This window comes from Ascaphus truei, chromosome 14 (assembly GCF_040206685.1).
Source record: "Ascaphus truei isolate aAscTru1 chromosome 14, aAscTru1.hap1, whole genome shotgun sequence".
NCBI lineage: Eukaryota > Metazoa > Chordata > Amphibia > Anura > Ascaphidae > Ascaphus > Ascaphus truei.
This window is the reverse complement of record NC_134496.1, coordinates 58,861,608-58,888,376: the sequence shown is the minus strand read 5'-3', so window position 1 is coordinate 58,888,376 and position 26,769 is coordinate 58,861,608. Positions and strand designations below refer to the sequence as shown.

The 26,769-nt window shown below is 43.5% G+C and overlaps 2 long non-coding RNA genes across 11 annotated transcripts in view; both read right to left on the bottom strand.

Moving 5' to 3' along the window:
* The window catches only part of LOC142466237 (uncharacterized), a 40,424-nt gene extending 25,222 nt beyond the window's left edge, over window positions 1–15,202 (bottom strand). For 3 of the 5 annotated variants that reach the window (XR_012788100.1, XR_012788101.1, XR_012788104.1), the window contains exons 1-10: window positions 15,126–15,202; window positions 13,578–13,681; window positions 12,236–12,346; window positions 9,718–9,837; window positions 8,605–8,700; window positions 7,057–7,160; window positions 5,725–5,835; window positions 3,214–3,333; window positions 2,098–2,193; window positions 550–653 (exon numbers count right to left, since the gene is read on the bottom strand). This is a non-coding gene — a long non-coding RNA (uncharacterized LOC142466237). The remainder of the gene's footprint in view (window positions 1–549; window positions 654–2,097; window positions 2,194–3,213; window positions 3,334–5,724; window positions 5,836–7,056; window positions 7,161–8,604; window positions 8,701–9,717; window positions 9,838–12,235; window positions 12,347–13,577; window positions 13,682–15,125) is intronic. The other 2 variants (XR_012788102.1, XR_012788103.1) reach the window with 2 other exon arrangements.
* Window positions 15,203–15,499: 297 nt separating this feature from the next.
* Window positions 15,500–26,769, bottom strand: part of LOC142466235 (uncharacterized) — a 29,611-nt gene continuing 18,341 nt past the window's right edge. For 2 of the 6 annotated variants that reach the window (XR_012788093.1, XR_012788095.1), the window contains 7 exons: window positions 26,606–26,709; window positions 25,274–25,384; window positions 22,763–22,882; window positions 21,647–21,742; window positions 20,101–20,204; window positions 18,759–18,869; window positions 15,501–16,360 (listed from right to left, as the gene is read on the bottom strand). This is a non-coding gene — a long non-coding RNA (uncharacterized LOC142466235). Of the gene's footprint in view, window positions 16,361–18,758; window positions 18,870–20,100; window positions 20,205–21,646; window positions 21,743–22,762; window positions 22,883–25,273; window positions 25,385–26,605; window positions 26,710–26,769 lie in introns of all 6 variants that reach the window. The other 4 variants (XR_012788097.1, XR_012788098.1, XR_012788096.1 and 1 more) reach the window with 4 other exon arrangements.

The window sequence follows — 26,769 nt, the reverse complement described above, 5'->3', positions numbered from 1 at the left end:
TGTTTGTGGGTGACAGATGCTGGGGGTATGCAGCAATCCCTGCACTGAGGTCCGAGGCGGCTCTGCATCGCTCGCACGCACTGTGGACGACCAAGCATGTGCCCATGATAATCATGGCCTTAGAGGGATGAGTGTGTCAGAGCCTAGAAGGGGCATATATATGATGGAGGAGGGAGGAGGAGGAGGGAGGAGGAGGAGATGATAGCATTGTAAAAGTTAACAAGATAGTTAGTTTAAGCAGAAAGTGAGGAGAGGTTAGAGATAAGGGTAGATGTCAGAGGAGAGAGTTCAATTAAGCTGAGGTATCGAGTAGGACAGGGGTGAGGGGAATGAGAGGTGGTGGATGATGAGAGCAGAAGAGGTCATGTACAAATAGACCTTGTTAGTCAGAGAGCAGTCATTCCAGAGGGCACGTGAGAAGTGAAGAGTAAAGTGAGACATGGAATGTGGATTACATTAGATGGGTTAATACGCTTAGCAGGGAGGTGGAGAGAGAGAGGCAAGAGGCAGAGAGTGGTGCAGGGGTTGAGGAAGAGATGTTGCATGTACCTTATCAGAACATTAAAGAACATCAATTCACACTGGTGCAGAGTTGATGATGAATCCAGTTCACCTCCAATTCAATTTTAACAGAAATGTTTCATTCTTCATTACTGAAAAAAAAGAAAAGTAAAAAACATTTCATTACTATTTTCAAAATGGATTGAATTCCCCCAACAATGACTATGTGTTACCAATATATCCCTCTCAGTCCCACTGCAGCATATACTGTACCAGTGTGAAAGTAGGAAGGTACACAGTACCGGTAAAACAATACGTGCCGGTACTATGCACCATATGAATTATAAGGGGATGTAAATCTCCCAGTCTCTCTCCATATCCGCAACAGAGCGGGCTCCGGTCAGTGGCATGGATGCCCATATATGGGTATGCTCATATTTGGGCATCCCATGTCACTGACCGGAGCCGGCTCTGAGTATAGGGATATATGCGGAGACGCAGAGGTGCAAGGAAATGGGAGGAGGCACGGTGAGAAACAGGGAGAGACCACAGGAAGATAGAGGGCAACAACTTTCACAAGGTACTTGTATGGGTATAATTGTTTGTATTTTGTGCAGAGGGGGTAATTTCAGATAAAATACAATTCTCCACCCTCTACGAAACAATTCCACTTTGTTCAGTAAGCCAGAAAGTCTTGGTCCCGTGTGGACTGAATTTAATGCAAATAAGGTCCTTAATACACAAGTAAAGAATAAAGTTACTTATTCTCTACTGTAAGAAGTGCCACATTGCCCACTATTTGGGTCCTGTGCCCAGATTGTGACCATGCATGGCAGAGGTGAGATTCCCCCAACTCCAATTTGCTACACTCTCCAAGAGAGATAATTGTGATCAGAGGTGGAACTAGGGGAGGGTGTGAGCAGGGTCACTGCCCAGGGAGTAACCTGACTGGGGGCACGGAAATCTCATTTAGTGCATATGTTGCGGCACTGCATTGATTGACCGGTCAATCTGCACTGCTGCCTGTCACAGTGACATCCTGATCGGGCACTGTGATCAGCTATAGCACTGACCCAGGTGAGATAGTTCAGCACTTTACAAGGAGGGAACAGATGTTGTGGGTGACAGATGCTGGAGGTAGGCCAAGACTGTTGGCCAGAGTAACGTGGAGACTTACTGCACTCTGCATGCCCATCCTCTCCCTGACATCAGGGGAAGGAAGTGGCCCTGGGGTGTGTGTAGGTATGCCAGATGTCAGTGTATGCATAAGTAAGTATGCCTGTGTAGTGGGAGGTGTAGGGGCGTTAAGCTGGAGGACTTAAAACAGGCACAAAAGCACATAGATACCTCTGATTATACCGCACCAAATGCTGATAATATCATGCTGTAGCTGCACTTTACAGAAGATGATGCAGATGTCATCATTGGTTGGTGGGTTCATTAAATCAATCCATCATATCATAACCACACTGTGCATATGATGTACTGAATCAGTAACACCAGGAAGACATCTCCATGTTAGGAGTAGAGTTGAAGTTAACAGAATATGTCCAGCACTGTGGTGTGTAGCCCATAAATAATAATTGTGCACATTACCAGAACAACATACTGTCAACTGCAAGATCATTTTGCTGCTTGTAGCGTATGCTCATCCTGTACAGTGTTGTAGTAGATCCGTCTCTTCAGTGTTCACTGCAACAAAAGTAAGACATTGCATTAATATTACAGACGTTTGGGGGCTGAAATCTCACTTCGCTGCGGACAATTTCCCTTTGCATAAGATTCTTGTGATTATGTCAATGATGATCAATAACTGCATCATAACACAGCCGCTCTATACAGAAGATGTACTTGCTCTCAATGGTCATGGAGGTAATACGTCACACAATGTACAGATATAGCAAGGATTATTTCTCCCACTGGTGCATTATGGCATTATGATGGGAAATGTTGTGAGATTCTGCATTATCAGCATCACTGAATCTTTTGGAAATTAAGTGATATTCTATGTTTTAATGCAATATTATGGATGATCAGCCGGTAAAATAATAATAGCTTGCTGTATCTGTAGCCATGCTCTACCCATGATGTGCTGAACCAATGACTGCAGAGAGATTCAGAGTGGTAAACATGACTGGAACGCATCTCTGAATAATGGGCAGCAAAGCAGTGCAGAATAGGAGGTGAAAGTATTTAAAATGGAAGATCCTTAGCAGCTGTGTGGGGAGTAGACAGTACAGACTGACCAAGTAAATGGTAAAAGGAGTAACTTCAACATTACTTGGCTTTGTTCTCCACATTGAAGCTTTCCTCCTCTTTAAATCACTAATACTGATGCCATGTGTAACCTGTACTGAAAGTTATATAATCTACTGGCCTAGATGAAACCATATGATGCAAACAGGATCCATCCCACTCCAGATTCATAGAATTGAACCACCTCAACCTTTCATAACAATCACATAGAACTGCAGCTGTGCGCTACTGCACATGTTCTTGTTATGAATGGTAGTAGATGTGGTCCTTGGGTCTTTACTTCATACTGTAGCCACCCTCTACTCATGATGTATTGAATCAACGAAAACTTGCATGGTTCAGATCACAGGAAGGGGTAGAGTAGAGATGAAAATATTCAATGTGAAACCCGTAGCAGCCGGATTGTGTGGAGTCAATAAAACGACAAATACTAAATGGTAAATGAGAAATATACACATTGCTTATCTGTCTCGGTGTAGTAATTTTCCTTCTCTTCAACTGTCCTTCAAATTTTCTCTTTTGCAAGAAAAGGAACACATGGCTTCAATATTCACTTCTGTTCTGCAGTCATCCCTCCTGAAATAAAAGTTAAGCATTGCATTGTTATTATGTTACTACATACAATAAACCTTGCTCCAAACCATTTGATGCAAAGCAAATCCACCTCCCACCCACAGCTGTGCTCCTTCTAGAGCATGCATGTCAAACTCCAGTCCTCGAGGGTCCCAAACAGGCCAGGTTTTCAGTAGGGATATCCTGAAAACCTGGCCTGTTTGCTGCCCTCGAGGACTGGAGTTTGACATCCTTGTTCTTGAGCTTCTACCACGCAAGTCATCCATGTGAGTGACACTGTACTGCAGTCCTGGTCTGCACACAATCTACTGAATCAATGACATCACACTGTAAAGGCAATCTACAAGATGTATTAGTTGTCCACACTTCCGAAATGTTACTTTTATGTCCAAATCACTTATTCCCATGACCTGATATTTGTATTTGTTATTTATAGGATTGTCACAAAGAGTTGATGAGGTCACCAAATGATAGTATGTAGAGAGAAAGAGAGATCTCAGAACAGAGCCCTGATGTATACCCACAGACAGATCAATAGAAGACGAAGACATGTTAGCAACAGAGATGGAGAATGTGTGACAGGAAAGTTATGATGAAAACCAGGATAGAACTGTGTTACGGATACCAAGAGAGAGTTTAGAATATGAAGGAGGAGAGTGATTGAGAGCATCAAACGCAGCAGATAGATCAAGTAGGATTAGTAGGGAAAAGTGACCTTGGGAATTTGCTTTAAGCACAGTCTGTAGAACGAGCTGTACGAAAGGCAGGTTGTAAAGGATCCAGGAGGGAATGTGATTTAAGAATGTGGACATTCTAGCAATTAGGAGACAAACAGCAGGAGGGATACAGGGCGGTAGTTAGTAAGGCACATAGGGTGTAGGTTGTTTCTGAGAAAAGGGTGACCACTACAGGCTTAAAGTAAGAGGGTAAAGAGCCAGAGAATAGGGAGGAATTGAAGATGTGGGTGAGAGTGGGGACTAAGAGATGCAGTAAGGTGTGAGGGGATACGATCTAGAGGGCATGTGGTAGAGGGAGAAGAGAAGATGATTAGCTTCCAGCTCTGTAAGAGAAGAAAAGGAGTCAAATGCAGAAGGAGAATTAGGTAGAAGGAGAGAAGGGGGAAGGGACAGAAGGAATCTCCTTGTGGGTGGCATCCACCTTGCCTCTGAAGTAGTCAAATGCTTGAGGAGAAGTGAAGGAAGGATGGCAAGTGTGAGGAGAAGGTTAGTGGAGGGAGTCAAATACAGGGAAAAAAAGACAGCGTAAATTAAATTTGAGTGTTGATGAATGTGAAAAAAAAGTAGTGTGGTTTGGCCACAGAGAGCAGCTTTATACAGGACTGGAGACATTTTTACTGTAGAAAAATCAAATATCAATTGTGTGATTTCCTTCATAGGCATTAAGAACAGCGAGTGGAAGTGTGATGAACATGTTTGGGAATTTAGCCAAGGGTGTGGGCTAGAGGGACAAGTGTGTCAGAGCCTAGAGGGGGCATATAGATAGGAGGATAGCATTGTAAGAGTTAATAAGATTGTTAGTTTAAGCGGAAAGAGAGAGAGAGGTTAGAGTAGATGTCAGAGGAGAGTTTAATTAAGCAGAGGAAAATCAGTGGGACAGGTAAGATGGGGTGAGGGGAATGACTGATTGTGAATGATGAGAGCAGAAGAGGTCATGTACAACTAGAGCCTTGTTAGTCAGAGAACGGGCATTCCAGATGGCATAGGAGAAGGGAAGAGAAAAGTAAGGAAAGGAATGTGGATTACATTAGATAGGTTAACACTCTTAGCAGGGAGGCAGAGGCAGGGAGGCCCGATGTGTATATGAGCAGGTTCAAGATTATAAGAGATATCCCACACATCAGCAAACATAGAAGGAGACACAGAGATAGGTGTAGAGAGAGACAGAGATAGCTCTATGTAGAGAGAGAGGGACGTAGAGAGAATGAGACAGATAGGCGCAGAGAGAGGGGGCGCAGAGAGAGGAGGCGCCAAAAGAGGGGGCGCAGAGAGAGGGGGCACAGAGAATAGGATATTAAAGAGTGCTTTTCATTGAGCAGTGCAGAAATAGCTGCAATAGAGGTCTGTACAAATGGTGCAGTGTGTAGACACATGCAAAGGTAGGGGAAGGAAAGAGGAGAACATGTGGATAAAAGCAGGAGTGTGGAAGTTAGAGAAATTAGAAAAGTTTAACAGAGGAGTGAGGAAACAGCAAGCAGAAAGAACAAGAGAGAGGTTACATTGGGATGACGTTCTGTGGTAAAGAGAAAATGCTAGGAGAGAGCTTTCAAATATTAGAGGACATGAATTGAGGGAGCAAATGTATAAATCAAAACCTGAGGGGGAGGTATAGCACGAAAGCTTGCACAGCAGATTATAGTCTTAATGTTGCGTGTACCTGTCAGGGTATTCAAGAAGTTAAATTCTCACAAGTGCAGAGTTCATGATGAAATGCTGAATCTAGTCCCCCTCCAATTTAATTTTAATATAACTTTTCCATTCTTCATTACTGCAAAAAGCAAACAAAACAAAACCACATTGCATTACTATTTTCAAAATGGATTGAATGGCATATTCAACAGTGACTGTGTGATGCCAATATTCCCCACTCACTCGTAGTGAAGCACATATTGTACTAGTGTTGAAAGTAGGCCGGTAGAGTCAGGTACGCAGTACTGATAAAACAATAAGTGCCCGTCGTAAGTACCAGCTCCGCAACAGTGCGGGCATCACATTAGTGACGTGGATGAACATATATGGATAAGCCCATATTAAGGCATCACGTGACCAGAGCCGTCACTGACTGGGTATACGTAAAGACGCAGGGAGATGCAAGGAAAGGGAGGGAGAGAGACAGGGAGAAGATGTGAAACGGAGGAAGGCACGGATGGAGGGAGTTCTTCCGAGCTTCTGCGGGCCTCTCTCTTTCACTGGTGCATGCCGGGAGCTGGTCCCAACATCCACAAAGTGTGTGTGTATTATTGGTTGTATTTTATGGGGGTAGGAGGGTAGTGTGTATATTGTGTGTGTGGGAGTATTATATTGTGTGTAGAGGTGCAGAGGAGAGTACTAGATTGTGTATCTTGTGTAAGGGTGTTGTGTATATTGTGTTTGGAGCTATAATATTATTGGGGAGATTAGTATTGAGGAGGTATTATAGTGTGTATTGTGGGGAGTATTAGTGTGTGTATTGTTTGTGGGTGACAGATGCTGGGGGTATGCAGCAATCCCTGCACTGAGGTCCGAGGCGGCTCTGCATCGCTCGCACGCACTGTGGACGACCAAGCATGTGCCCATGATAATCATGGCCTTAGAGGGATGAGTGTGTCAGAGCCTAGAAGGGGCATATATATGATGGAGGAGGGAGGAGGAGGAGGAGATGATAGCATTGTAAAAGTTAACAAGATAGTTAGTTTAAGCAGAAAGTGAGGAGAGGTTAGAGATAAGGGTAGATGTCAGAGGAGAGAGTTCAATTAAGCTGAGGTATCGAGTAGGACAGGGGTGAGGGGAATGAGAGGTGGTGGATGATGAGAGCAGAAGAGGTCATGTACAAATAGACCTTGTTAGTCAGAGAGCAGTCATTCCAGAGGGCACGTGAGAAGTGAAGAGTAAAGTGAGACATGGAATGTGGATTACATTAGATGGGTTAATACGCTTAGCAGGGAGGTGGAGAGAGAGAGGCAAGAGGCAGAGAGTGGTGCAGGGGTTGAGGAAGAGATGTTGCATGTACCTTATCAGAACATTAAAGAACATCAATTCACACTGGTGCAGAGTTGATGATGAATCCAGTTCACCTCCAATTCAATTTTAACAGAAATGTTTCATTCTTCATTACTGAAAAAAAAGAAAAGTAAAAAACAATGCATTACTATTTTCAAAATGGATTGAATTCCCCCAACAATGACTATGTGTTACCAATATATCCCTCTCAGTCCCACTGCAGCATATACTGTACCAGTGTGAAAGTAGGAAGGTACACAGTACCGGTAAAACAATACGTGCCGGTACTATGCACCATATGAATTATAAGGGGATGTAAATCTCCCAGTCTCTCTCCATATCCGCAACAGAGCGGGCTCCGGTCAGTGGCATGGATGCCCATATATGGGTATGCTCATATTTGGGCATCCCATGTCACTGACCGGAGCCGGCTCTGAGTATAGGGATATATGCGGAGACGCAGAGGTGCAAGGAAATGGGAGGAGGCACGGTGAGAAACAGGGAGAGACCACAGGAAGATAGAGGGCAACAACTTCCACAAGGTACTTGTATGGGTATAATTGTTTGTATTTTGTGCAGAGGGGGTAATTTCAGATAAAATACAATTCTCCACCCTCTACGAAACAATTCCACTTTGTTCAGTAAGCCAGAAAGTCTTGGTCCCATGTGGACTGAATTGAATGCAAATAAGGTCCTTAATACACAAGTAAAGAATAAAGTTACTTATTCTCTACTGTAAGAAGTGCCACATTGCCCACTATTTGGGTCCTGTGCCCAGATTGTGACCATGCATGGCAGAGGTGAGATTCCCCCAACTCCAATTTGCTACACTCTCCAAGAGAGATAATTGTGATCAGAGGTGGAACTAGGGGAGGGTGTGAGCAGGGTCACTGCCCAGGGAGTAACCTGACTGGGGGCACGGAAATCTCATTTAGTGCATATGTTGCGGCACTGCATTGATTGACCGGTCAATCTGCACTGCTGCCTGTCACAGTGACATCCTGATCGGGCACTGTGATCAGCTATAGCACTGACCCAGGTGAGATAGTTCAGCACTTTACAAGGAGGGAACAGATGTTGTGGGTGACAGATGCTGGGGGTAGGCCAAGACTGTTGGCCAGAGTAACGTGGAGACTTACTGCACTCTGCATGCCCATCCTCTCCCTGACATCAGGGGAAGGAAGTGGCCCTGGGGTGTGTGTAGGTATGCCAGATGTCAGTGTATGCATAAGTAAGTATGCCTGTATAGTGGGAGGTGTAGGGGCGTTAAGCTGGAGGACTTAAAACAGGCACAAAAGCACATAGATACCTCTGATTATACCGCACCAAATGCTGATAATATCATGCTGTAGCTGCACTTTACAGAAGATGATGCAGATGTCATCATTGGTTGGTGGGTTCATTAAATCAATCCATCATATCATAACCACACTGTGCATATGATGTACTGAATCAGTAACACCAGGAAGACATCTCCATGTTAGGAGTAGAGTTGAAGTTAACAGAATATGTCCAGCACTGTGGTGTGTAGCCCATAAATAATAATTGTGCACATTACCAGAACAACATACTGTCAACTGCAAGATCATTTTGCTGCTTGTAGCGTATGCTCATCCTGTACAGTGTTGTAGTAGATCCGTCTCTTCAGTGTTCACTGCAACAAAAGTAAGACATTGCATTAATATTACAGACGTTTGGGGGCTGAAATCTCACTTCGCTGCGGACAATTTCCCTTTGCATAAGATTCTTGTGATTATGTCAATGATGATCAATAACTGCATCATAACACAGCCGCTCTATACAGAAGATGTACTTGCTCTCAATGGTCATGGAGGTAATACGTCACACAATGTACAGATATAGCAAGGATTATTTCTCCCACTTGTGCATTATGGCATTATGATGGGAAATGTTGTGAGATTCTGCATTATCAGCATCACTGAATCTTTTGGAAATTAAGTGATATTCTATGTTTTAATGCAATATTATGGATGATCAGACGGTAAAATAATAATAGCTTGCTGTATCTGTAGCCATGCTCTACCCATGATGTGCTGAACCAATGACTGCAGAGAGATTCAGAGTGCTAAACATGACTGGAACGCATCTCTGAATAATGGGCAGCAAAGCAGTGCAGAATAGGAGGTGAAAGTATTTAAAATGGAAGATCCTTAGCAGCTGTGTGGAGAGTAGACAGTACAGACTGACCAAGTAAATGGTAAAAGGAGTAACTTCAACATTACTTGGCTTTGTTCTCCACATTGAAGCTTTCCTCCTCTTTAAATCACTAATACTGATGCCATGTGTAACCTGTACTGAGAGTTATATAATCTACTGGCCTAGATGAAACCATATGATGCAAACAGGATCCATCCCACTCCAGATTCATAGAATTGAACCACCTCAACCTTTCATAACAATCACATAGAACTGCAGCTGTGCGCTACTGCACATGTTCTTGTTATGAATGGTAGATGTGATCCTTGGGTCTTTACTTCATACTGTAGCCACACTCTACTCATGATGTATTGAATCAACGAAAACTTGCATGGTTCAGATCACAGGAAGGGGTAGAGTAGAGATGAAAATATTCAATGTGAAACCCGTAGCAGCCGGATTGTGTGGAGTCAATAAAACGACAAATACTAAATGGTAAATGAGAAATATACACATTGCTTATCTGTCTCTGTGTAGTAATTTTCCTTCTCTTCAACTGTCCTTCAAATTTTCTCTTTTGCAAGAAAAGGAACACATGGCTTCAATATTCACTTCTGTTCTGCAGTCATCCCTCCTGAAATAAAAGTTAAGCATTGCATTGTTATTATGATAATACATACAATAAACCTTGCTCCAAACCATTTGATGCAAAGCAAATCCACCTCCCACCCACAGCTGTGCTCCTTCTAGAGCATGCATGTCAAACTCCAGTCCTCGAGGGTCCCAAACAGGCCAGGTTTTCAGTAGGGATATCCTGAAAACCTGGCCTGTTTGCTGCCCTCGAGGACTGGAGTTTGACATCCTTGTTCTTGAGCTTCTACCACGCAAGTCATCCATGTGAGTGACACTGTACTGCAGTCCTGGTCTGCACACAATCTACTGAATCAATGACATCACACTGTAAAGGCAATCTACAAGATGTATTAGTTGTCCACACTTCCGAAATGTTACTTTTATGTCCAAATCACTTATTCCCATGACCTGATATTTGTATTTGTTATTTATAGGATTGTCACAAAGAGTTGATGAGGTCACCAAATGATAGTATGTAGAGAGAAAGAGAGATCTCAGAACAGAGCCCTGATGTATACCCACAGACAGATCAATAGAAGACGAAGACATGTTAGCAACAGAGATGGAGAATGTGTGACAGGAAAGTTATGATGAAAACCAGGATAGAACTGTGTTACGGATACCAAGAGAGAGTTTAGAATATGAAGGAGGAGAGTGATTGAGAGCATCAAACGCAGCAGATAGATCAAGTAGGATTAGTAGGGAAAAGTGACCTTGGGAATTTGCTTTAAGCACAGTCTGTAGAACGAGCTGTACGAAAGGCAGGTTGTAAAGGATCCAGGAGGGAATGTGATTTAAGAATGTTGACATTCTAGCAATTAGGAGACAAACAGCAGGAGGGATACAGGGCGGTAGTTAGTAAGGCACATAGGGTGTAGGTTGTTTCTGAGAAAAGGGTGACCACTACAGGCTTAAAGTAAGAGGGTAAAGAGCCAGAGAATAGGGAGGAATTGAAGATGTGGGTGAGAGTGGGGACTAAGAGATGCAGTAAGGTGTGAGGGGATACGATCTAGAGGGCATGTGGTAGAGGGAGAAGAGAAGATGATTAGCTTCCAGCTCTGTAAGAGAAGAAAAGGAGTCAAATGCAGAAGGAGAATTAGGTAGAAGGAGAGAAGGGGGAAGGGACAGAAGGAATCTCCTTGTGGGTGGCATCCACCTTGCCTCTGAAGTAGTCAAATGCTTGAGGAGAAGTGAAGGAAGGATGGCAAGTGTGAGGAGAAGGTTAGTGGAGGGAGTCAAATACAGGGAAAAAAAGACAGCGTAAATTAAATTTGAGTGTTGATGAATGTGAAAAAAAAGTAGTGTGGTTTGGCCCCAGAGAGCAGCTTTATACAGGACTGGAGACATTTTTACTGTAGAAAAATCAAATATCAATTGTGTGATTTCCTTCATAGGCATTAAGAACAGCGAGTGGAAGTGTGATGAACATGTTTGGGAATTTAGCCAAGGGTGTGGGCTAGAGGGACAAGTGTGTCAGAGCCTAGAGGGGGCATATAGATAGGAGGATAGCATTGTAAGAGTTAATAAGATTGTTAGTTTAAGCGGAAAGAGAGAGAGAGCAGAGAGGTTAGAGTAGATGTCAGAGGAGAGTTTAATTAAGCAGAGGCAAATCAGTGGGACAGGTAAGATGGGGTGAGGGGAATGACTGATTGTGAATGATGAGAGCAGAAGAGGTCATGTACAACTAGAGCCTTGTTAGTCAGAGAACGGACATTCCAGATGGCATAGGAGAAGGGAAGAGAAAAGTAAGGAAAGGAATGTGGATTACATTAGATAGGTTAACACTCTTAGCAGGGAGGCAGAGGCAGGGAGGCCCGATGTGTATATGAGCAGGTTCAAGATTATAAGAGATATCCCACACATCAGCAAACATAGAAGGAGACACAGAGATAGGTGTAGAGAGAGACAGAGATAGCTCTATGTAGAGAGAGAGGGACGTAGAGAGAATGAGACAGATAGGCGCAGAGAGAGGGGGCGCAGAGAGAGGAGGCGCCAAAAGAGGGGGCGCAGAGAGAGGGGGCACAGAGAATAGGATATTAAAGAGTGCTTTTCATTGAGCAGTGCAGAAATAGCTGCAATAGAGGTCTGTACAAATGGTGCAGTGTGTAGACACATGCAAAGGTAGGGGAAGGAAAGAGGAGAACATGTGGATAAAAGCAGGAGTGTGGAAGTTAGAGAAATTAGAAAAGTTTAACAGAGGAGTGAGGAAACAGCAAGCAGAAAGAACAAGAGAGAGGTTACATTGGGATGACGTTCTGTGGTAAAGAGAAAATGCTAGGAGAGAGCTTTCAAATATTAGAGGACATGAATTGAGGGAGCAAATGTATAAATCAAAACCTGAGGGGGAGGTATAGCACGAAAGCTTGCACAGCAGATTATAGTCTTAATGTTGCGTGTACCTGTCAGGGTATTCAAGAAGTTAAATTCTCACAAGTGCAGAGTTCATGATGAAATGCTGAATCTAGTCCCCCTCCAATTTAATTTTAATATAACTTTTCCATTCTTCATTACTGCAAAAAGCAAACAAAACAAAACCACATTGCATTACTATTTTCAAAATGGATTGAATGGCATATTCAACAGTGACTGTGTGATGCCAATATTCCCCACTCACTCGTAGTGAAGCACATATTGTACTAGTGTTGAAAGTAGGCCGGTAGAGTCAGGTACGCAGTACTGATAAAACAATAAGTGCCCGTCGTAAGTACCAGCTCCGCAACAGTGCGGGCATCACATTAGTGATGTGGATGAACATATATGGATAAGCCCATATTAAGGCATCACGTGACCAGAGCCGTCACTGACTGGGTATACGTAAAGACGCAGGGAGATGCAAGGAAAGGGAGGGAGAGAGACAGGGAGAAGATGTGAAACGGAGGAAGGCACGGATGGAGGGAGTTCTTCCGAGCTTCTGCGGGCCTCTCTCTTTCACTGGTGCATGCCGGGAGCTGGTCCCAACATCCACAAAGTGTGTGTGTATTATTGGTTGTATTTTATGGGGGTAGGAGGGTAGTGTGTATATTGTGTGTGTGGGAGTATTATATTGTGTGTAGAGGTGCAGAGGAGAGTACTAGATTGTGTATCTTGTGTAAGGGTGTTGTGTATATTGTGTTTGGAGCTATAATATTATTGGGGAGATTAGTATTGAGGAGGTATTATAGTGTGTATTGTGGGGAGTATTAGTGTGTGTATTGTTTGTGGGTGACAGATGCTGGGGGTATGCAGCAATCCCTGCACTGAGGTCCGAGGCGGCTCTGCATCGCTCGCACACACTGTGGATGACCAAGCATGTGCCCATGATAATCATGGCCTTAGAGGGATGAGTGTGTCAGAGCCTAGAAGGGGCATATATATGATGGAGGAGGGAGGAGGAGGAGGGAGGAGGAGGAGATGATAGCATTGTAAAAGTTAACAAGATAGTTAGTTTAAGCAGAAAGTGAGGAGAGGTTAGAGATAAGGGTAGATGTCAGAGGAGAGAGTTCAATTAAGCTGAGGTATCGAGTAGGACAGGGGTGAGGGGAATGAGAGGTGGTGGATGATGAGAGCAGAAGAGGTCATGTACAAATAGACCTTGTTAGTCAGAGAGCAGTCATTCCAGAGGGCACGTGAGAAGTGAAGAGTAAAGTGAGACATGGAATGTGGATTACATTAGATGGGTTAATACGCTTAGCAGGGAGGTGGAGAGAGAGAGGCAAGAGGCAGAGAGTGGTGCAGGGGTTGAGGAAGAGATGTTGCATGTACCTTATCAGAACATTAAAGAACATCAATTCACACTGGTGCAGAGTTGATGATGAATCCAGTTCACCTCCAATTCAATTTTAACAGAAATGTTTCATTCTTCATTACTGAAAAAAAAGAAAAGTAAAAAACATTTTATTACTATTTTCAAAATGGATTGAATTCCCCCAACAATGACTATGTGTTACCAATATATCCCTCTCAGTCCCACTGCAGCATATACTGTACCAGTGTGAAAGTAGGAAGGTACACAGTACCGGTAAAACAATACGTGCCGGTACTATGCACCATATGAATTATAAGGGGATGTAAATCTCCCAGTCTCTCTCCATATCCGCAACAGAGCGGGCTCCGGTCAGTGGCATGGATGCCCATATATGGGTATGCTCATATTTGGGCATCCCATGTCACTGACCGGAGCCGGCTCTGAGTATAGGGATATATGCGGAGACGCAGAGGTGCAAGGAAATGGGAGGAGGCACGGTGAGAAACAGGGAGAGACCACAGGAAGATAGAGGGCAACAACTTTCACAAGGTACTTGTATGGGTATAATTGTTTGTATTTTGTGCAGAGGGGGTAATTTCAGATAAAATACAATTCTCCACCCTCTACGAAACAATTCCACTTTGTTCAGTAAGCCAGAAAGTCTTGGTCCCGTGTGGACTGAATTTAATGCAAATAAGGTCCTTAATACACAAGTAAAGAATAAAGTTACTTATTCTCTACTGTAAGAAGTGCCACATTGCCCACTATTTGGGTCCTGTGCCCAGATTGTGACCATGCATGGCAGAGGTGAGATTCCCCCAACTCCAATTTGCTACACTCTCCAAGAGAGATAATTGTGATCAGAGGTGGAACTAGGGGAGGGTGTGAGCAGGGTCACTGCCCAGGGAGTAACCTGACTGGGGGCACGGAAATCTCATTTAGTGCATATGTTGCGGCACTGCATTGATTGACCGGTCAATCTGCACTGCTGCCTGTCACAGTGACATCCTGATCGGGCACTGTGATCAGCTATAGCACTGACCCAGGTGAGATAGTTCAGCACTTTACAAGGAGGGAACAGATGTTGTGGGTGACAGATGCTGGAGGTAGGCCAAGACTGTTGGCCAGAGTAACGTGGAGACTTACTGCACTCTGCATGCCCATCCTCTCCCTGACATCAGGGGAAGGAAGTGGCCCTGGGGTGTGTGTAGGTATGCCAGATGTCAGTGTATGCATAAGTAAGTATGCCTGTGTAGTGGGAGGTGTAGGGGCGTTAAGCTGGAGGACTTAAAACAGGCACAAAAGCACATAGATACCTCTGATTATACCGCACCAAATGCTGATAATATCATGCTGTAGCTGCACTTTACAGAAGATGATGCAGATGTCATCATTGGTTGGTGGGTTCATTAAATCAATCCATCATATCATAACCACACTGTGCATATGATGTACTGAATCAGTAACACCAGGAAGACATCTCCATGTTAGGAGTAGAGTTGAAGTTAACAGAATATGTCCAGCACTGTGGTGTGTAGCCCATAAATAATAATTGTGCACATTACCAGAACAACATACTGTCAACTGCAAGATCATTTTGCTGCTTGTAGCGTATGCTCATCCTGTACAGTGTTGTAGTAGATCCATCTCTTCAGTGTTCACTGCAACAAAAGTAAGACATTGCATTAATATTACAGACGTTTGGGGGCTGAAATCTCACTTCGCTGCGGACAATTCCCTTTGCATAAGATTCTTGTGATTATGTCAATGATTATCAATAACTGCATCATAACACAGCCGCTCTATACAGAAGATGTACTTGCTCTCATTGGTCATTGAGGTAATACGTCACACAATGTACAGATATAGCAAGGATTATTTCTCCCACTTGTGCATTATGGCATTATGATGGGAAATGTTGTGAGATTCTGCATTATCAGCATCACTGAATCTTTTGGAAATTAAGTGATATTCTATGTTTTAATGCAATATTATGGGTGATCAGCCGGTAAAATAATAATAGCTTGCTGTATCTGTAGCCATGCTCTACCCATGATGTGCTGAACCAATGACTGCAGAGAGATTCAGAGTGCTAAACATGACTGGAACGCATCTCTGAATAATGGGCAGCAAAGCAGTGCAGAATAGGAGGTGAAAGTATTTAAAATGGAAGATCCTTAGCAGCTGTGTGGAGAGTAGACAGTACAGACTGACCAAGTAAATGGTAAAAGGAGTAACTTCAACATTACTTGGCTTTGTTCTCCACATTGAAGCTTTCCTCCTCTTTAAATCACTAATACTGATGCCATGTGTAACCTGTACTGAGAGTTATATAATCTACTGGCCTAGATGAAACCATATGATGCAAACAGGATCCATCCCACTCCAGATTCATAGAATTGAACCACCTCAACCTTTCATAACAATCACATAGAACTGCAGCTGTGCGCTACTGCACATGTTCTTGTTATGAATGGTAGTAGATGTGGTCCTTGGGTCTTTACTTCATACTGTAGCCACCCTCTACTCATGATGTATTGAATCAACGAAAACTTGCATGGTTCAGATCACAGGAAGGGGTAGAGTAGAGATGAAAATATTCAATGTGAAACCCGTAGCAGCCGGATTGTGTGGAGTCAATAAAACGACAAATACTAAATGGTAAATGAGAAATATACACATTGCTTATCTGTCTCTGTGTAGTAATTTTCCTTCTCTTCAACTGTCCTTCAAATTTTCTCTTTTGCAAGAAAAGGAACACATGGCTTCAATATTCACTTCTGTTCTGCAGTCATCCCTCCTGAAATAAAAGTTAAGCATTGCATTGTTATTATGATAATACATACAATAAACCTTGCTCCAAACCATTTGATGCAAAGCAAATCCACCTCCCACCCACAGCTGTGCTCCTTCTAGAGCATGCATGTCAAACTCCAGTCCTCGAGGGTCCCAAACAGGCCAGGTTTTCAGTAGGGATATCCTGAAAACCTGGCCTGTTTGCTGCCCTCGAGGACTGGAGTTTGACATCCTTGTTCTTGAGCTTCTACCACGCAAGTCATCCATGTGAGTGACACTGTACTGCAGTCCTGGTCTGCACACAATCTACTGAATCAATGACATCACACTGTAAAGGCAATCTACAAGATGTATTAGTTGTCCACACTTCCGAAATGTTACTTTTATGTCCAAATCACTTATTCCCATGACCTGATATTTGTATTTGTTATTTATAGGATTGTCACAAAGAGTTGATGAGGTCACCAAATGATAGTATGTAGAGAGAAAGAGAGATCTCAGAACAGAGCCCTGATGTATACCCACAGACAGATCAATAGAAGACGAAGACATGTTAGCAACAGAGATGGAGAATGTGTGACAGGAAAGTTATGATGAAAACCAGGATAGAACTGTGTTACGGATACCAAGAGAGAGTTTAGAATATGAAGGAGGAGAGTGATTGAGAGCATCAAACGCAGCAGATAGATCAAGTAGGATTAGTAGGGAAAAGTGACCTTGGGAATTTGCTTTAAGCACAGTCTGTAGAACGAGCTGTACGAAAGGCAGGTTGTAAAGGATCCAGGAGGGCATGTGATTTAAGAATGTGGACATTCTAGCAATTAGGAGACAAACAGCAGGAGGGATACAGGGCGGTAGTTAGTAAGGCACATAGGGTGTAGGTTGTTTCTGAGAAAAGGGTGACCACTACAGGCTTAAAGTAAGAGGGTAAAGAGCCAGAGAATAGGGAGGAATTGAAGATGTGGGTGAGAGTGGGGACTAAGAGATGCAGTAAGGTGTGAGGGGATACGATCTAGAGGGCATGTGGTAGAGGGAGAAGAGAAGATGATTAGCTTCCAGCTCTGTAAGAGAAGAAAAGGAGTCAAATGCAGAAGGAGAATTAGGTAGAAGGAGAGAAGGGGGAAGGGACAGAAGGAATCTCCTTGTGGGTGGCATCCACCTTGCCTCTGAAGTAGTCAAATGCTTGAGGAGAAGTGAAGGAAGGATGGCAAGTGTGAGGAGAAGGTTAGTGGAGGGAGTCAAATACAGGGAAAAAAAGACAGCGTAAATTAAATTTGAGTGTTGATGAATGTGAAAAAAAAGTAGTGTGGTTTGGCCCCAGAGAGCAGCTTTATACAGGACTGGAGACATTTTTACTGTAGAAAAATCAAATATCAATTGTGTGATTTCCTTCATAGGCATTAAGAACAGCGAGTGGAAGTGTGATGAACATGTTTGGGAATTTAGCCAAGGGTGTGGGCTAGAGGGACAAGTGTGTCAGAGCCTAGAGGGGGCATATAGATAGGAGGATAGCATTGTAAGAGTTAATAAGATTGTTAGTTTAAGCGGAAAGAGAGAGAGAGCAGAGAGGTTAGAGTAGATGTCAGAGGAGAGTTTAATTAAGCAGAGGCAAATCAGTGGGACAGGTAAGATGGGGTGAGGGGAATGACTGATTGTGAATGATGAGAGCAGAAGAGGTCATGTACAACTAGAGCCTTGTTAGTCAGAGAACGGACATTCCAGATGGCATAGGAGAAGGGAAGAGAAAAGTAAGGAAAGGAATGTGGATTACATTAGATAGGTTAACACTCTTAGCAGGGAGGCAGAGGCAGGGAGGCCCGATGTGTATATGAGCAGGTTCAAGATTATAAGAGATATCCCACACTTCAGCAAACATAGAAGGAGACACAGAGATAGGTGTAGAGAGAGACAGAGATAGCTCTATGTAGAGAGAGAGGGACGTAGAGAGAATGAGACAGATAGGCGCAGAGAGAGGGGGCGCAGAGAGAGGAGGCGCCAAAAGAGGGGGCGCAGAGAGAGGGGGCACAGAGAATAGGATATTAAAGAGTGCTTTTCATTGAGCAGTGCAGAAATAGCTGCAATAGAGGTCTGTACAAATGGTGCAGTGTGTAGACACATGCAAAGGTAGGGGAAGGAAAGAGGAGAACATGTGGATAAAAGCAGGAGTGTGGAAGTTAGAGAAATTAGAAAAGTTTAACAGAGGAGTGAGGAAACAGCAAGCAGAAAGAACAAGAGAGAGGTTACATTGGGATGACGTTCTGTGGTAAAGAGAAAATGCTAGGAGAGAGCTTTCAAATATTAGAGGACATGAATTGAGGGAGCAAATGAATAAATCAAAACCTGAGGGGGAGGTATAGCACGAAAGCTTGCACAGCAGATTATAGTCTTAATGTTGCGTGTACCTGTCAGGGTATTCAAGAAGTTAAATTCTCACAAGTGCAGAGTTCATGATGAAATGCTGAATCTAGTCCCCCTCCAATTTAATTTTAATATAACTTTTCCATTCTTCATTACTGCAAAAAGCAAACAAAACAAAACCACATTGCATTACTATTTTCAAAATGGATTGAATGGCATATTCAACAGTGACTGTGTGATGCCAATATTCCCCACTCACTCGTAGTGAAGCACATATTGTACTAGTGTTGAAAGTAGGCCGGTAGAGTCAGGTACGCAGTACTGATAAAACAATAAGTGCCCGTCGTAAGTACCAGCTCCGCAACAGTGCGGGCATCACATTAGTGACGTGGATGAACATATATGGATAAGCCCATATTAAGGCATCACGTGACCAGAGCCGTCACTGACTGGGTATACGTAAAGACGCAGGGAGATGCAAGGAAAGGGAGGGAGAGAGACAGGGAGAAGATGTGAAACGGAGGAAGGCACGGATGGAGGGAGTTCTTCCGAGCTTCTGCGGGCCTCTCTCTTTCACTGGTGCATGCCGGGAGCTGGTCCCAACATCCACAAAGTGTGTGTGTATTATTGGTTGTATTTTATGGGGGTAGGAGGGTAGTGTGTATATTGTGTGTGTGGGAGTATTATATTGTGTGTAGAGGTGCAGAGGAGAGTACTAGATTGTGTATCTTGTGTAAGGGTGTTGTGTATATTGTGTTTGGAGCTATAATATTATTGGGGAGATTAGTATTGAGGAGGTATTATAGTGTGTATTGTGGGGAGTATTAGTGTGTGTATTGTTTGTGGGTGACAGATGCTGGGGGTATGCAGCAATCCCTGCACTGAGGTCCGAGGCGGCTCTGCATCGCTCGCACACACTGTGGATGACCAAGCATGTGCCCATGATAATCATGGCCTTAGAGGGATGAGTGTGTCAGAGCCTAGAAGGGGCATATATATGATGGAGGAGGGAGGAGGAGGAGGGAGGAGGAGGAGATGATAGCATTGTAAAAGTTAACAAGATAGTTAGTTTAAGCAGAAAGTGAGGAGAGGTTAGAGATAAGGGTAGATGTCAGAGGAGAGAGTTCAATTAAGCTGAGGTATCGAGTAGGACAGGGGTGAGGGGAATGAGAGGTGGTGGATGATGAGAGCAGAAGAGGTCATGTACAAATAGACCTTGTTAGTCAGAGAGCAGTCATTCCAGAGGGCACGTGAGAAGTGAAGAGTAAAGTGAGACATGGAATGTGGATTACATTAGATGGGTTAATACGCTTAGCAGGGAGGTGGAGAGAGAGAGGCAAGAGGCAGAGAGTGGTGCAGGGGTTGAGGAAGAGATGTTGCATGTACCTTATCAGAACATTAAAGAACATCAATTCACACTGGTGCAGAGTTGATGATGAATCCAGTTCACCTCCAATTCAATTTTAACAGAAATGTTTCATTCTTCATTACTGAAAAAAAAGAAAAGTAAAAAACATTTCATTACTATTTTCAAAATGGATTGAATTCCCCCAACAATGACTATGTGTTACCAATATATCCCTCTCAGTCCCACTGCAGCATATACTGTACCAGTGTGAAAGTAGGAAGGTACACAGTACCGGTAAAACAATACGTGCCGGTACTATGCACCATATGAATTATAAGGGGATGTAAATCTCCCAGTCTCTCTCCATATCCGCAACAGAGCGGGCTCCGGTCAGTGGCATGGATGCCCATATATGGGTATGCTCATATTTGGGCATCCCATGTCACTGACCGGAGCCGGCTCTGAGTATAGGGATATATGCGGAGACGCAGAGGTGCAAGGAAATGGGAGGAGGCACGGTGAGAAACAGGGAGAGACCACAGGAAGATAGAGGGCAACAACTTCCACAAGGTACTTGTATGGGTATAATTGTTTGTATTTTGTGCAGAGGGGGTAATTTCAGATAAAATACAATTCTCCACCCTCTACGAAACAATTCCACTTTGTTCAGTAAGCCAGAAAGTCTTGGTCCCATGTGGACTGAATTTAATGCAAATAAGGTCCTTAATACACAAGTAAAGAATAAAGTTACTTATTCTCTACTGTAAGAAGTGACATTGCCCACTATTTGGGTCCTGTGCCCAGATTGTGACCATGCATGGCAGAGGTGAGATTCCCCCAACTCCAATTTGCTACACTCTCCAAGAGAGATAATTGTGATCAGAGGTGGAACTAGGGGAGGGTGTGAGCAGGGTCACTGCCCAGGGAGTAACCTGACTGGGGGCACGGAAATCTCATTTAGTGCATATGTTGCGGCACTGCATTGATTGACCGGTCAATCTGCACTGCTGCCTGTCACAGTGACATCCTGATCGGGCACTGTGATCAGCTATAGCACTGACCCAGGTGAGATAGTTCAGCACTTTACAAGGAGGGAACAGATGTTGTGGGTGACAGATGCTGGAGGTAGGCCAAGACTGTTGGCCAGAGTAACGTGGAGACTTACTGCACTCTGCATGCCCATCCTCTCCCTGACATCAGGGGAAGGAAGTGGCCCTGGGGTGTGTGTAGGTATGCCAGATGTCAGTGTATGCATAAGTAAGTATGCCTGTGTAGTGGGAGGTGTAGGGGCGTTAAGCTGGAGGACTTAAAACAGGCACAAAAGCACATAGATACCTCTGATTATACCGCACCAAATGCTGATAATATCATGCTGTAGCTGCACTTTACAGAAGATGATGCAGATGTCATCATTGGTTGGTGGGTTCATTAAATCAATCCATCATATCATAACCACACTGTGCATATGATGTACTGAATCAGTAACACCAGGAAGACATCTCCATGTTAGGAGTAGAGTTGAAGTTAACAGAATATGTCCAGCACTGTGGTGTGTAGCCCATAAATAATAATTGTGCACATTACCAGAACAACATACTGTCAACTGCAAGATCATTTTGCTGCTTGTAGCGTATGCTCATCCTGTACAGTGTTGTAGTAGATCCGTCTCTTCAGTGTTCACTGCAACAAAAGTAAGACATTGCATTAATATTACAGACGTTTGGGGGCTGAAATCTCACTTCGCTGCGGACAATTTCCCTTTGCATAAGATTCTTGTGATTATGTCAATGATGATCAATAACTGCATCATAACACAGCCGCTCTATACAGAAGATGTACTTGCTCTCATTGGTCATGGAGGTAATACGTCACACAATGTACAGATATAGCAAGGATTATTTCTCCCACTTGTGCATTATGGCATTATGATGGGAAATGTTGTGAGATTCTGCATTATCAGCATCACTGAATCTTTTGGAAATTAAGTGATATTCTATGTTTTAATGCAATATTATGGGTGATCAGCCGGTAAAATAATAATAGCTTGCTGTATCTGTAGCCATGCTCTACCCATGATGTGCTGAACCAATGACTGCAGAGAGATTCAGAGTGGTAAACATGACTGGAACGCATCTCTGAATAATGGGCAGCAAAGCAGTGCAGAATAGGAGGTGAAAGTATTTAAAATGGAAGATCCTTAGCAGCTGTGTGGAGAGTAGACAGTACAGACTGACCAAGTAAATGGTAAAAGGAGTAACTTCAACATTACTTGGCTTTGTTCTCCACATTGAAGCTTTCCTCCTCTTTAAATCACTAATACTGATGCCATGTGTAACCTGTACTGAGAGTTATATAATCTACTGGCCTAGATGAAACCATATGATGCAAACAGGATCCATCCCACTCCAGATTCATAGAATTGAACCACCTCAACCTTTCATAACAATCACATAGAACTGCAGCTGTGCGCTACTGCACATGTTCTTGTTATGAATGGTAGTAGATGTGGTCCTTGGGTCTTTACTTCATACTGTAGCCACCCTCTACTCATGATGTATTGAATCAACGAAAACTTGCATGGTTCAGATCACAGGAAGGGGTAGAGTAGAGATGAAAATATTCAATGTGAAACCCGTAGCAGCCGGATTGTGTGGAGTCAATAAAACGACAAATACTAAATGGTAAATGAGAAATATACACATTGCTTATCTGTCTCGGTGTAGTAATTTTCCTTCTCTTCAACTGTCCTTCAAATTTTCTCTTTTGCAAGAAAAGGAACACATGGCTTCAATATTCACTTCTGTTCTGCAGTCATCCCTCCTGAAATAAAAGTTAAGCATTGCATTGTTATTATGATAATACATACAATAAACCTTGCTCCAAACCATTTGATGCAAAGCAAATCCACCTCCCACCCACAGCGGTGCTCCTTCTAGAGCATGCATGTCAAACTCCAGTCCTCGAGGGTCCCAAACAGGCCAGGTTTTCAGTAGGGATATCCTGAAAACCTGGCCTGTTTGCTGCCCTCGAGGACTGGAGTTTGACATCCTTGTTCTTGAGCTTCTACCACGCAAGTCATCCATGTGAGTGACACTGTACTGCAGTCCTGGTCTGCACACAATCTACTGAATCAATGACATCACACTGTAAAGGCAATCTACAAGATGTATTAGTTGTCCACACTTCCGAAATGTTACTTTTATGTCCAAATCACTTATTCCCATGACCTGATATTTGTATTTGTTATTTATAGGATTGTCACAAAGAGTTGATGAGGTCACCAAATGATAGTATGTAGAGAGAAAGAGAGATCTCAGAACAGAGCCCTGATGTATACCCACAGACAGATCAATAGAAGACGAAGACATGTTAGCAACAGAGATGGAGAATGTGTGACAGGAAAGTTATGATGAAAACCAGGATAGAACTGTGTTACGGATACCAAGAGAGAGTTTAGAATATGAAGGAGGAGAGTGATTGAGAGCATCAAACGCAGCAGATAGATCAAGTAGGATTAGTAGGGAAAAGTGACCTTGGGAATTTGCTTTAAGCACAGTCTGTAGAACGAGCTGTACGAAAGGCAGGTTGTAAAGGATCCAGGAGGGCATGTGATTTAAGAATGTGGACATTCTAGCAATTAGGAGACAAACAGCAGGAGGGATACAGGGCGGTAGTTAGTAAGGCACATAGGGTGTAGGTTGTTTCTGAGAAAAGGGTGACCACTACAGGCTTAAAGTAAGAGGGTAAAGAGCCAGAGAATAGGGAGGAATTGAAGATGTGGGTGAGAGTGGGGACTAAGAGATGCAGTAAGGTGTGAGGGGATACGATCTAGAGGGCATGTGGTAGAGGGAGAAGAGAAGATGATTAGCTTCCAGCTCTGTAAGAGAAGAAAAGGAGTCAAATGCAGAAGGAGAATTAGGTAGAAGGAGAGAAGGGGGAAGGGACAGAAGGAATCTCCTTGTGGGTGGCATCCACCTTGCCTCTGAAGTAGTCAAATGCTTGAGGAGAAGTGAAGGAAGGATGGCAAGTGTGAGGAGAAGGTTAGTGGAGGGAGTCAAATACAGGGAAAAAAAGACAGCGTAAATTAAATTTGAGTGTTGATGAATGTGAAAAAAAAGTAGTGTGGTTTGGCCCCAGAGAGCAGCTTTATACAGGACTGGAGACATTTTTACTGTAGAAAAATCAAATATCAATTGTGTGATTTCCTTCATAGGCATTAAGAACAGCGAGTGGAAGTGTGATGAACATGTTTGGGAATTTAGCCAAGGGTGTGGGCTAGAGGGACAAGTGTGTCAGAGCCTAGAGGGGGCATATAGATAGGAGGATAGCATTGTAAGAGTTAATAAGATTGTTAGTTTAAGCGGAAAGAGAGAGAGAGGTTAGAGTAGATGTCAGAGGAGAGTTTAATTAAGCAGAGGAAAATCAGTGGGACAGGTAAGATGGGGTGAGGGGAATGACTGATTGTGAATGATGAGAGCAGAAGAGGTCATGTACAACTAGAGCCTTGTTAGTCAGAGAACGGGCATTCCAGATGGCATAGGAGAAGGGAAGAGAAAAGTAAGGAAAGGAATGTGGATTACATTAGATAGGTTAACACTCTTAGCAGGGAGGCAGAGGCAGGGAGGCCCGATGTGTATATGAGCAGGTTCAAGATTATAAGAGATATCCCACACATCAGCAAACATAGAAGGAGACACAGAGATAGGTGTAGAGAGAGACAGAGATAGCTCTATGTAGAGAGAGAGGGACGTAGAGAGAATGAGACAGATAGGCGCAGAGAGAGGGGGCGCAGAGAGAGGAGGCGCCAAAAGAGGGGGCGCAGAGAGAGGGGGCACAGAGAATAGGATATTAAAGAGTGCTTTTCATTGAGCAGTGCAGAAATAGCTGCAATAGAGGTCTGTACAAATGGTGCAGTGTGTAGACACATGCAAAGGTAGGGGAAGGAAAGAGGAGAACATGTGGATAAAAGCAGGAGTGTGGAAGTTAGAGAAATTAGAAAAGTTTAACAGAGGAGTGAGGAAACAGCAAGCAGAAAGAACAAGAGAGAGGTTACATTGGGATGACGTTCTGTGGTAAAGAGAAAATGCTAGGAGAGAGCTTTCAAATATTAGAGGACATGAATTGAGGGAGCAAATGTATAAATCAAAACCTGAGGGGGAGGTATAGCACGAAAGCTTGCACAGCAGATTATAGTCTTAATGTTGCGTGTACCTGTCAGGGTATTCAAGAAGTTAAATTCTCACAAGTGCAGAGTTCATGATGAAATGCTGAATCTAGTCCCCCTCCAATTTAATTTTAATATAACTTTTCCATTCTTCATTACTGCAAAAAGCAAACAAAACAAAACCACATTGCATTACTATTTTCAAAATGGATTGAATGGCATATTCAACAGTGACTGTGTGATGCCAATATTCCCCACTCACTCGTAGTGAAGCACATATTGTACTAGTGTTGAAAGTAGGCCGGTAGAGTCAGGTACGCAGTACTGATAAAACAATAAGTGCCCGTCGTAAGTACCAGCTCCGCAACAGTGCGGGCATCACATTAGTGACGTGGATGAACATATATGGATAAGCCCATATTAAGGCATCACGTGACCAGAGCCGTCACTGACTGGGTATACGTAAAGACGCAGGGAGATGCAAGGAAAGGGAGGGAGAGAGACAGGGAGAAGATGTGAAACGGAGGAAGGCACGGATGGAGGGAGTTCTTCCGAGCTTCTGCGGGCCTCTCTCTTTCACTGGTGCATGCCGGGAGCTGGTCCCAACATCCACAAAGTGTGTGTGTATTATTGGTTGTATTTTATGGGGGTAGGAGGGTAGTGTGTATATTGTGTGTGTGGGAGTATTATATTGTGTGTAGAGGTGCAGAGGAGAGTACTAGATTGTGTATCTTGTGTAAGGGTGTTGTGTATATTGTGTTTGGAGCTATAATATTATTGGGGAGATTAGTATTGAGGAGGTATTATAGTGTGTATTGTGGGGAGTATTAGTGTGTGTATTGTTTGTGGGTGACAGATGCTGGGGGTATGCAGCAATCCCTGCACTGAGGTCCGAGGCGGCTCTGCATCGCTCGCACGCACTGTGGACGACCAAGCATGTGCCCATGATAATCATGGCCTTAGAGGGATGAGTGTGTCAGAGCCTAGAAGGGGCATATATATGATGGAGGAGGGAGGAGGAGGAGGAGATGATAGCATTGTAAAAGTTAACAAGATAGTTAGTTTAAGCAGAAAGTGAGGAGAGGTTAGAGATAAGGGTAGATGTCAGAGGAGAGAGTTCAATTAAGCTGAGGTATCGAGTAGGACAGGGGTGAGGGGAATGAGAGGTGGTGGATGATGAGAGCAGAAGAGGTCATGTACAAATAGACCTTGTTAGTCAGAGAGCAGTCATTCCAGAGGGCACGTGAGAAGTGAAGAGTAAAGTGAGACATGGAATGTGGATTACATTAGATGGGTTAATACGCTTAGCAGGGAGGTGGAGAGAGAGAGGCAAGAGGCAGAGAGTGGTGCAGGGGTTGAGGAAGAGATGTTGCATGTACCTTATCAGAACATTAAAGAACATCAATTCACACTGGTGCAGAGTTGATGATGAATCCAGTTCACCTCCAATTCAATTTTAACAGAAATGTTTCATTCTTCATTACTGAAAAAAAAGAAAAGTAAAAAACATTTTATTACTATTTTCAAAATGGATTGAATTCCC